Consider the following 11,456-nt stretch of genomic DNA (forward strand, 5'->3'; position numbering starts at 1 on the left):
CTAAGAAACAACTTGATCTTCCACAGGCATAGTTTAAGCATCGTCACAGCAGATGATGATTCAGAAAATGCATTTGAGACAGTGATACAGAAGACTCATTTGTGTCCATGGCCCATATAAGAAGAAAATTCAGAGCCCTCCAAACTGAATTCAGTAAATACCTTCAAAACTATGGATTTTTATATGACATGTGTTGGTCACAAGTAAAACCTTTCAAACTAAGTGTAGAAATAATTTTTAAAGAGAATGCTGCCAGGCAGTGAACCAACCAACCTTACTAAGGCATTTTAACATTAAAATAGTGTGTTCTTTCCTCAGCAATGTCTATTATGATGTAAGCATCATGGAAAAAAATACAAGTATACTATGAATCAGAATACGTTCCACCATTGCACACTTACATATTCTCCGATGATCACATATACAACAATGTGCAAAATTTTGGTGCAGGACTGTCACCTGAATTTCTATTTTTACTGACATAAAATTATCAGCCTAAGTCTGTGCTATGATTTTTTTAAAACATACTTTTATTTTTAATTAATTTTAGACTTAGAGAAAACTTGTAAAAATAATGCAAGGAGTTCCCCTATATCCTTTAGCCCACTTCCTCCAAGGCTAACATCTTACATAACCATAATGCAATTATCTTGACGAGAAACTTACCTAAAGACCTCATTTGAATTGTACCCATCTTTCTGCATCATGTCTTTTTCCTGGGATCATCTCACATTGCATTTAGTGACTTCCCGTTAGCCTCCTCCAGTCGGTAAGTACCTCAGTCCTTCCTTTTATTTTGTGAACTTGACCCCTTTGAAGAGTACCGATCAGTTATTTTGTAGAATGTTCCCAAATTTGGTTTGCTCTGATAATTATTTTTTCATCACTAAAATGAGGTTATGCATTTGGGGAAGTGTACCACAAGAATGTCATACCCTTCTCAGTAGAATCCGTTTTCCCTTTGTAGTTGGTAAGTATTTTTGGGAAGGTAACTTGAGACTATGCAAATGCTAAGCCTCCTCAAACCTGCACCCATGAATTTCAGCATCCTATAGAAAACCTTGTTTACATTTATTACAGTAATATCAGCTACTGGTGATTCTCTGTTTCCTCTTTTTCTTCCACATTTAGTTACTGGAATTCCATTGTGAGAAGAGATATCTTTTTTATTTTTTATTTATTAGACTATTTCTAACCATATGGGCTCACTGTGGCAGACACACCCTCCAGTGACCGCCAACGAGTAACACTTGTGAGTAATCCCCTCCTTCTGACTGACAGCAGAACCTGTGATTATATCCAAAGAATGTTAAGAAAGTGATGGGCTGTCACTCCTGCAATTATGTCAGATGGCAAATGTAAAAGGAGTTTGAAGATATAATTAAATTCCCTAATCAGCTGACTTTGAAATAATCAAATGGGCCTGACATTTAAACCAGGTTCAGACCTTCTAGGAATTAAGGCTTCTGTGGTGTAAACTGAGCCTAAGGCAAGAACATGGAAGGCCTCCAGAATCTTAGGACCTCACTCCAACAACCACAAGGAAATGAAGCTGCCACAATCTGAATGAAACTGGGATGGTTCCCCAGTCCAGCCACCAGATGAGGATGCAGGCTGCCCAACATCTTGATTGCAGCTTTGTCAGGTCCTGAGCAAGGACCCAGCTAAGAGGTGCCTGAACTCTGCCAGGGGAACTGAGATAATGAATGTGCCTTGTTTTAAGCTGCTAAGTTTGTAGCACATCCTACATATCTTTTTTTTTTTTTTTTTACACAAGAATTTATTTATTGAGAGCCTCCTCTCCCTGCCCTTGCAGTCCTTAGGTCACTTTTTCCTCTTGTAGATTTTGCACGCAAGCCCCAGAAAGATAGCTGGGGGCAGGGGTGCTGCCAATGAAACCCATAATGTGGTTGTAACTGTCTTCCTCATACTGCGAGAACATGGCTGGCAGATCCAGCTCCTCATATAATGCCTTCACTCGGGCCACCATCTCAGCCTCCTTCTGCCTGTAATTTTCCTTCAGGATCTGGCGTTGTTCTGGAGTGGTGCGTTGCAGACACTGGACCACCAGCCAACTGCATTTGTTGTCCTGGATGTCAGTGCCAACTTTGCCAGTCACACTGGGGTCCCCAAAGAGTTCAAGGTAATCATCCTGAAAGAACTCTCCAATCTCCGGCAGGATCTTCTTGGCATTGGCATGCTCCTTCTTGCCATCAATTCCTGCCATGTACATGGCTGCAGCTACAGGAAGGTAGGAGTAGAAAGCCATCTTGTACTTGACAATAGATTTGTATCTCTTTTCAGTGAATCTGCTGAGATCCACATTGCCCTGGGGGGCTGTGATGAGGTCCAGGGTCTGCCCAATCTCACTCTGATAGAAACTCTGCAGGAAGAGCTCGATCAGGTTCAGGTAATAGGGCTGCTCCCGGTAGCAGAACTTCAGCAGGCGGTAGATACATGCTTCCAAAAGGACAGCATCATTGATGGCATCCAAACCCATGCCTGGCTTCTGATACCAGCAATCTGTGTCCGGCGGGTGAGGGATGAATCCATGATGTCATCTGCCACCAGGAAGAAAGCTTGCAGCAGTTCCACACACCAGCCCACAGTCAGGGCCTGCTGGAGACTATCAGCATCCTGTTTCTTTGGCTCCACCAGCTCCTGGAACGCTACTAGCACCGTCAAACCCCGGTGATACTTGCCTCCAACGGCGTTGTACTCCAGGACCTCCTTGAGCCGGGCAATGGCATCTCCTGTCTCTGGGTGCCCCATCTCACCCTCAGTCAGCACCCTAATGATCTGGGAGAAGTGCTGAATGAAATCCTGCTTTTCTTGGGCATAAACATCTGATTTCTGATCTCCATGCATTCTGAGGGAGGAGCAAAGGGCTCTGCTCCTGGATGCGGGTTCCTGCTCCAACCCCCTACACATCTTTTGGGCTTTGCTTTATTCACGCTGTCCTGGAAAGTACTTCCTATCAGTTTGCAACATTTCCCCATATTAAAAACAGCTCTCCAGCACCGCTTTGTGTGAGTGCTCCGTAGTGTACTCAACACTCTCCTGTGTATGGGCATTTAGACAGTTTCCAATCTTTTGTGGATATATTTTTGTACTGTTGGGGTCTATCTTCAGGGAAAATTCCCTGAAGTGGCACTGTTGGGTCTAAAGGTTACACAATTCCAAATTTCCTTCCAGAAACTTTGTACCAATTTATATTGCTACAACCAATGTTTAAAGGGCCTGTCTCTCCATAATCTACCAGAATGTGTTGTTAAAAAAAATTTTTTTACTAGTCTTACATAAGAAATGGTGCCTGCAATTTCTGAATTTGTACTTCTCTGATTCTGAGTGAGTTTGACTACATTTTTGTATTTGAGGGCTATTTTAATATCTTTTTTTTGTGAATTGTTTGTTCAAGTATTTTTCCTATTTTTCTGTTTAGGTTCTTAATCCTTTGCCCTGCAATTTTGAAGGGTTCTTTATATGTTAGAGATAGTAGCCCTTTGTGGAATATGTTATGAATATCTTCTCCTAGTTTGTCAGCTGTCTTTTAGTTTTGCTAGTGTCTTTTGTAGTGGAATTTTGTGTGTCTTTTGTGTGGAAATTTTTTTTTTAATGTAGTCAAATTTATCAGTCTTTACTTTTATTGCCTTTGGATTTTGAGTCACAGTGAGGAAGCTATTCTCTCTACACCAAGGTTAAAGAGGGATTCACCCTCGTTTTCTTTGAGCACATGCATGGCTTTTATCATCTCCCTCCAGTTTACTTGATGTGAGGATGGATCTAACTTCATCTCTTTGCACATGGCTCCCCAATTATGCCAACACAATTTATTTAAAAAGCCATTCTTAGCCCAGTGACTTGAGATACCATCTTTGTCATTTAACACATTTTCATATGTATCTGGCCTATGTCTGGACTTCCTTTTCTATTCCACTGACCGGCAAACACTACTTTTAATTGTAGTACTTTGCTACCATGTTTTAATGTCCAGTAAGAACAGTGCACCTCACCTTTTCTTTTTCAGTGTTTTCTAAGTTTTCTTGCATGTTTTTCTGTATGAACTTTAGTATCAACTTATCCAACCACATAAAATAGCTCACTAATATCTTCACTGTAATTGGATTGAAATCATAACTTAAGGAGAACTCATGACTGTTGAGTTCATCCTATTCAAGAACAAGAGACGTCTTTCATGGGTTTAAGTCTTCTTTAGTTTCTCTCAGGTACCTAGAGGGTTTGCACATTTTCTTCCTAAGCATGTAATCTTCCTTGTCGCTACTGTAAATGGGCTCCTCTTCACCATTATGTGTCTTTTAACTGTTTATTGTTTGTGTATAGAAAGACTACTGCTTTCTGTATGTTAATTTTATGTCTTAATACTGCATTAAATGAATTCTTTCACTGCTAATTTGTCACTGATTCTCTGGGGTTTTCCAGGCATACTATTATATTATCTGTAAATAGACAGTTTTATTTCTCCTATACTCATCCTTATGCCTTTAATTGAGTTACCTTGCCTAACTACATTGGCTAACATCTGTAGTACATTATTGAACAGTAGTGAAGATAGTGATGATCCTTGCCTCATTTGTGATCTTAGTGGAAATGCCTCTAGAGCTTCCCTATTCCATAACTGGAACTGAAGCATATACATTTTATCATGTTGAGAGTGTATCTCTCCATTGCTACTTCTTGAGTGTTTTTATCATAACTGGGTGTTTTGTTAAAGAGGAGATTTCGCCCCATCAGATGTATGTGTATGGTATATATTAATAATATAGTTGTTAATATTGAACCAACTTTGCATTTCTAGCATAAATGCCACTTATGGTCATTATTTTCTTTTTTTTTTTAAACTTATTTATAAACTTTAAGTTCTGGGGTACATGTGCAGATCGTGCAGGTTTGTTACACAGGTATACACGTGCCATGGTGGTGGTGTGCTGCATCCATTGCCCCGTCATCCACATTAGGTATTTCTCCTAATGCTATTCCTCCCCAATCCCCCACCCCCTGTTATTCCTCCCCTAGTCCCTTACCCCACAGGCCCTGGTGCGTGATGTTCCCCACCCTGTGTCCGTGTGCTCTTGTTGTTCAACACCCACTTATGAGTGGGAACATGTCGTGTTTGATTTTCTGTTCTTATGTCAGTTTGCTGAGAATGATGTTTCCAGTTTCACCCATGTCCCTGAAAAGGACATGAACTCATCCTTTTTTTATGGCTGCATAGTATTCCATGGTGTGTATGTGCCACATTTTCTTTATCCAGTCTATCACTGATGGGCATTTGGGTTGGTTCCAAGTCTTTGCTATTGTGAACAGTGACACAATAAACACGTGTGCATGTGCCTATACAACAGAATGATTTATAATCCTTTGGGTATATTTTTTAATGTATTGTTAGATTCTATTTGCTAATATTTTCTTTAGAATCTTACACTACGAGAGGTTTTGGGAGAATTTTTTCTAATTAAAAATAGCTTTTAAGAACAGATCAAGGTAATCAATCACCAAACTAAATATTTAAGTAACATAACTTTGGGATTTTAGTATATAACAGAATTGGGAAAAAGTGGGTAATACATATATTTTGGCAAATTAGCACACATTCAGTAATGTATAATGTACAGTGGATGGACTGAGACATAGAGCTTAGCATACTTCATAGAACAAGATGGTGGGGCACTCTGCCAAGTTCTAAGTTTTTTACAAGTATTAACACTCCCCATAGTTTTTTTTTTTTCTTTGAGACAGAGTGTCGCACTGTCACCCAGGTTGTAGTGCAGTGGTGTGATCTCGGCTCACTGCAATCTCCGCCTCCTGGGTTCAAGCAATTCTCCTGCTTCAGCCTCCCAAGTAGCTGGGATTATAGGCATGTGCCACCACACTCAGCTAATTTTTTTTGTATTTTTAGTAGACACAGGGTTTCACCATGTTGGCCAGGATGATCTCGATCTCCTGACCTTGTGATCCACCCACCTCCGCCTCCCAAAGTGCTGGGATTACAGGTGTGAGCCACCGTGCCCGGCCTACATTCCCCATGGTTCTTAATTTAATTCTGTGTTTATTGTTTCTCTCATCTGAGTACAATGTATATTCCATACGGACAGAAAATTCCATTTCTTTGGTTCCGTGCTATATTATATTTCTTAAATCAGGCATATAGTAAGCATTCAATAAGTATTTGTTGAAAAAAAGATGTATGGCTGATTATTCCAGGAACCAAGCTCGGATTAATACATAATTAGATCTTTATATACCTCATCTGTGATCATGCAGTTTTATCTTATTATTCTAGATCAGGATTAGGCAAACGTTTTCTGTAAACTGCTAGATAGTAAATATTTCCGTTTTCACAGGCCATATGTTTTCCACTCACCTCAGCTGCTGTAGTTCAAAAGTAGCCACGGCCAATATGAAAACAAAATAGCATAAATAAAACTTTATTTACAAAAACAGGTGGTTGTCTGAATTTGGTCCTCGGGCTGTAGTTTGTGATCCCTGTTCTAAATGATAATATCAATAAAGAAACATTCAGAAATACGTGCTCAAAAAGCCAATAACCATCAAGCAGTATTTAATAACAGCAACACTGACATATTGATCTCACATTCTTCCATATTTAAAGAGGAAGCCTTCATAAAGAAATGTTAGTAACAAAACTTGGTTTATGTTCTCTGCAATCTAGATCTAAGAATGCACTGGGTTCCTTAGTACTCAATACAGCACAGGTCTGAGACTTAAATGGTAAGTACATTTAGCAGGTAAATGTTTAGATAAATTACTTGTAGTATTTTCCCAACTCTTTCAGATCAGACCAAAAGAAACCAAAAAATCAGATCAACTGCTGATCAGATAAAACTGCATAAATTACACTCTACTACTTTTGTGCTGGGGTGTTAGAGAATAAACACGAGATGAACAGGATTCCCACATTAATCCTTTATTGAGGCTAAAATTCCCCGGGGATAAATCCTTTCTACATAACTACAGAATATAACTCTAGAAACACAGAAAGAACAAGAACACTAACTCTGAACCACAACCAACTCTGACAAACAAACCATTCAACCCTTTTCAAATAGTACTGTGTTATTAGGTATAGAAATACTCAGAAGTTCCATTTTTCAAAAGTCGCAGTGGCCAGAGAAAATCTATTTCTTCCTTTCACATCATTACAGCTAAAAAGCCAACTAATCTAAGACAGATTTAGTTAATTTGAGATGGAATATTGACATGATTAGTCAAGACAGCAAATCTGGAGTCTGAATGACCGATATTACTTGGTTTCCGTTTTAGTGCCCGAAATCCATCCCATCCTTCCAATTTCCCTATGTTAGCTGACTCTCGGCAAAAGTGAATAAAGGAGGAGGTAAAGAGAGAACACTGTCCAGAATACACATTTATTTGTCTTACAAGTTTGCAGGTAAATTGGAGATGGTTAGCTTGATTGTATAAAATGGGGTAAAAATAAATAAATAAATAAAAAGTACTCACTATATAGAGCACAATGTCCTAAATGATATTCTTCCATTAGTAATTCAAGGAGATTGGCTTTTTATAATTAACATTAGAAGGCATGTTTTATCATGGAAACCTGGACAATTTTGATGTCCAGTTGTCCTCAATAAGGATCCTTAGGATACATGGAGATCATGAGGTGTTTAGTGGCATGTACTTGGGTCCTCTTCATAAACTCTGTGACAGTTGCAAGGGTAAGATCCACTATTCTTAGGTTCATGTGAATTAAACTGCTGTGGTTGTTGCTGAATTCTGAGAAGAAATGAGGAATGCTTCCAACCACTTTGAAATAACTCTATCATAATCAAGTTACTCCCCAGGAATGGTGCTACAAAATTGTTATGTATTTCATAGTTTCCAGCAATTAGCAATTGAATTATTCTTCTTCTGGTCAAGAATTCTTGGTGGTGTCATTAACTTTAGTGAGAAACATAAACACACTGTAGCAACCAAGCACTGATACACCACTACCATGATAATGTTCATCTTGTACTAAGCACTGATACACCACTACCATGATAATGTTCATCTTGTACTAAGCACTGATACACCACTACTATGATAATGTTCATCTTGTACTTCCCATTGACTAAGCAATTTTGCTGCATCCAAAACTAAGACACGGGGTTGCTTTATTCTAGTACATCCTCATGGAAATAAGCTCTCTTTCAAATCTTTAAAGTGGAATATGGATTTCACCTGCCACCATCTGACTTTACCCATCTTCTGGAGGATATATTTCTTATATTCTGCCAAACCTGCTAGTAATTACACTATAACTTCTTACTATGGGCTGTATTTAGTTGCTCTTTTAATTTCTGAAATATGAAAAACTGGTCAGGATCTTTTCTTCCACCATGATAAATGACAATATAATTTTGTTAAGAGACGGCATTGGCAATCTTGCATGTTCTTCATATGTACCCCAAAACTTAAAATGCAATTAAAAAAAAAAAAGACAGCATTGGTTGTTGCATGGTAGACTCCAAGTCTATGAAAATCACTGTACATCTTATCTAACTTAGTTAGAAACTAGAGTGTGGGCCGGGCATGGTGGCTCATGCCTGTAATCCCAGCACTATGGGAGGCCATGGCGGGCAGATCACCTGAGGTCAGGAGTTCGAGACCAGTCTGACCAACATGGAGAAACCCCAACTCTACTAAAAATACAAAATTAGCCAGGCATGGTGGCACATGCTTGTATTCCCAGCTACTCGGGAGGTTGAGGCAGGAGAATTGCTTGAACCTGGGAGGCGGAGGTTGCAGTGAGCCAAGATCGTGTCATTGCACTCCAGCCTGGGCAATAAGGGCAAAACATTGTCTCAAAAAAAAAAGAAAAAAAGAAAAAAAGAAAAAAAAAGAAAAAGAAAGAAACTGGAGTGTGATAAGATGGTACAGCTCTGCAATACAGCACAAGGATTTCATGGGTCATTTCTTTAAAAACCTGTATAATACCTAATGGTGTAAATGAAAATAAGTTTTTGATAATTCATACATTGATCAAATATCCTGGTCTTAGGCATTTATTTAGATGAGTTAGAAAAATCCAAGTTATTTAGGAGATAGCATCCTTGTGTTCAGTGTTTTCTATTTCACTTGCTTTAAGAACGGGAAAAAAAATCCCTCTTATTCTCAGAATGAAGAAGCAGGCTGACTGACAGCAACTTTGATACGCTCCAGGCAAACTACTGAAATACAGAATGGGCTCAGGCTCCCACTTAGTGGTTATGGTTAACAGTTTATCTGAAGTGCCCGAGTGTGAACTTATGACACTTCCTACTTTTCAGCATGGGGGTGTGTGTGTGCCTCTGTCTCTAATAGGATCATCTCACCCTTACCAAAAGGTCCTGTATTAGGGCAGAGGGGTGGGGAGGATGTTTGTGACAGGCTGTCAACACAGTTCTTTGTTGTGAATAAATCCTATCTCCAATTAGAGCAGTATAAACCAGAAAGGAATGTCCTTCCCTACCTTTCAACTGAGAACACAGAACCACAGCAACTAGTGTTCTCACCTTTAAGGAGTTAAGCCTCTGCTTTGAGGGAGAAACTTTTTATGTCACATGGCTCAAAAGTTCATTCAAAATGGGGCTAGACTTTCCTAAATCCTTATCCAAACTATTACAAACTATTGATGTGGCATTAGGTCCTAAAAATACAGACAAATGGGCACTTCAGAGGCTATCTGGCTTGGCTACTCCTGAGCCATCAAGGGAATGAGGAAACTTAAAATTCCTGAACTTGAAAGAACAAGACTGTTCCCATGTACTGTTTACAGGGCCATATACCTTTATTCTAAACAAACTAATAAACTGTCAAAAATCTGCAGGATTAAGCTTTTCAACTCTTCTTCCTACTGTGGTCTGAGGGTTCCAAGTCTTTTTTTAAACCTCACTGCTAGACTTGGAAGATAGATGGGCTACAAAAGACGAACAGCTAACAGGTAGAAAACAGGGGTGGATGTGAGGCGGTCTCCATAAGAACTATGCCCTCATAAAAACCCTTAAAGACCAACTTACAAAACGTTATTCACTCAGCCTGCTATAATACATTCAAACCAGAACCTTTATTAGCTAAATGTACTAAAACCACATAACATTTTTCACATGGAAGTTGGTTTAACAGTCTGATCACTGATACCCACGAGATCCCTTTTGGGGAGATTCCTTTCCACAGACAACTTGGGGCAGAGAAGCTGAAAAGCCTCTGGCAAGGCAAAGGACAAGTTAAGTCAGAGGATACACAGTGACACATGGACTTCTAGACTTGACTATTTAAGTCACCACAGCTTTGATTAAAGATAAACTGGAGGTGGCCCAGCACAATGGCTCATGCCTGTAATCCTAGCACTTCAGGAGGCCGAGGCAGGCAGATCGCTTGAGGTCAGGAGTTCGAGACCAGCCTGGCCAACCAAATGAAACCCCATCTCTACAAATTCCTCATTCTAGGTTCTAACACTTGGTGACAACGTGGTGGTGGGTGACTGTAATGCCTGCTACTTGGGAGGCTGAGGCAGGAGACCCACTTAAATCCAGGAGGTGGAGGTTGCAGTGAGCTGAGATCACACCACTGCACTCCAGCTAGGGCGACAGAGCGAGACTCTGTCTCAAAAAAAACAAAAAAAAGATAAACTGTAGTCATAAAACATTTACATATAGTGGATTCTCCTTATTAAAATGGGTCATAAAAGTCTGAATGATTGCTAAGCGACCTGGAAGGTGTGGGAATATCGTGTGCTTTGGATTTGACTTAGGCGCGACTCTCAGAGCGGCGGCTGGCGTAAGCTCAGCCTGGGTCCCACCGTGCTTGCCACACCGCTAAGGACCGACTCCGGGGAGGTACATAAAAACTAAGTCTTTGTGGATAAAACAGCCATTAAATAAAAGAGGGAAGGTTAAGGAAGGCTTCTCAACTTTAGTTAACTTCAGGTGTGAAGACATGAATAGTAAATGGGCAAGATGACCAAAAATGTGATTTGGCTGAAAGCAGGAACCGCTTCACTTTGGGAATCTTGAGGATCTGGGAGGCACCCCCTGTGAAAATCCACGGTGTGCTTAAGTATATAAACCACCACGCTGAAAATCTGCCATTCTCATCCAAACACCCCTCTGTAATAGCTTTAAAGCTCGGGCATACAGCTCCCAGGTCTACTGGGCATGGGAAGGCCCACATGTGGAGGGAAAGGTCTACTGTGCACACTGGGAATGGCAGAGCCAGCCTGGCCTTCCCCGGGAAATCCGGATCCACAGCGCTCTGCTATCTGTAAGCAAAGAGGTAGGTTCTGAACTTTCCTCAGGCAGAACACCAGACATAAAATGCTGAACAGCCACCAGCTCTATTCTCTCTAATCCTCGCTTTGATGTAAGGTAAGAGGCAGGGGGCAACACCAAATAGAGCGGGCGGTTTATATTTCTCTCACCAGGGCAAATTAATAA

At 40.2% G+C, this 11,456-nt stretch overlaps 1 protein-coding gene and 1 pseudogene across 5 annotated transcripts in view; both read right to left on the reverse strand.

Moving 5' to 3' along the window:
* ARID1B (AT-rich interaction domain 1B) overlaps nucleotides 1–11,456 on the reverse strand; it is a 436,956-nt gene that overhangs the window by 103,023 nt on the left and 322,477 nt on the right. The window lies entirely within an intron of this gene.
* LOC116536879 lies at nucleotides 717–6,740 on the reverse strand (annotated as a pseudogene).

The sequence above is a fragment of the Sapajus apella genome, unplaced genomic scaffold (genome assembly GCF_009761245.1).
Source record: "Sapajus apella isolate SASKATOON/1434 unplaced genomic scaffold, GSC_monkey_1.0 scaffold105, whole genome shotgun sequence".
Lineage (NCBI taxonomy): Eukaryota > Metazoa > Chordata > Mammalia > Primates > Cebidae > Sapajus > Sapajus apella.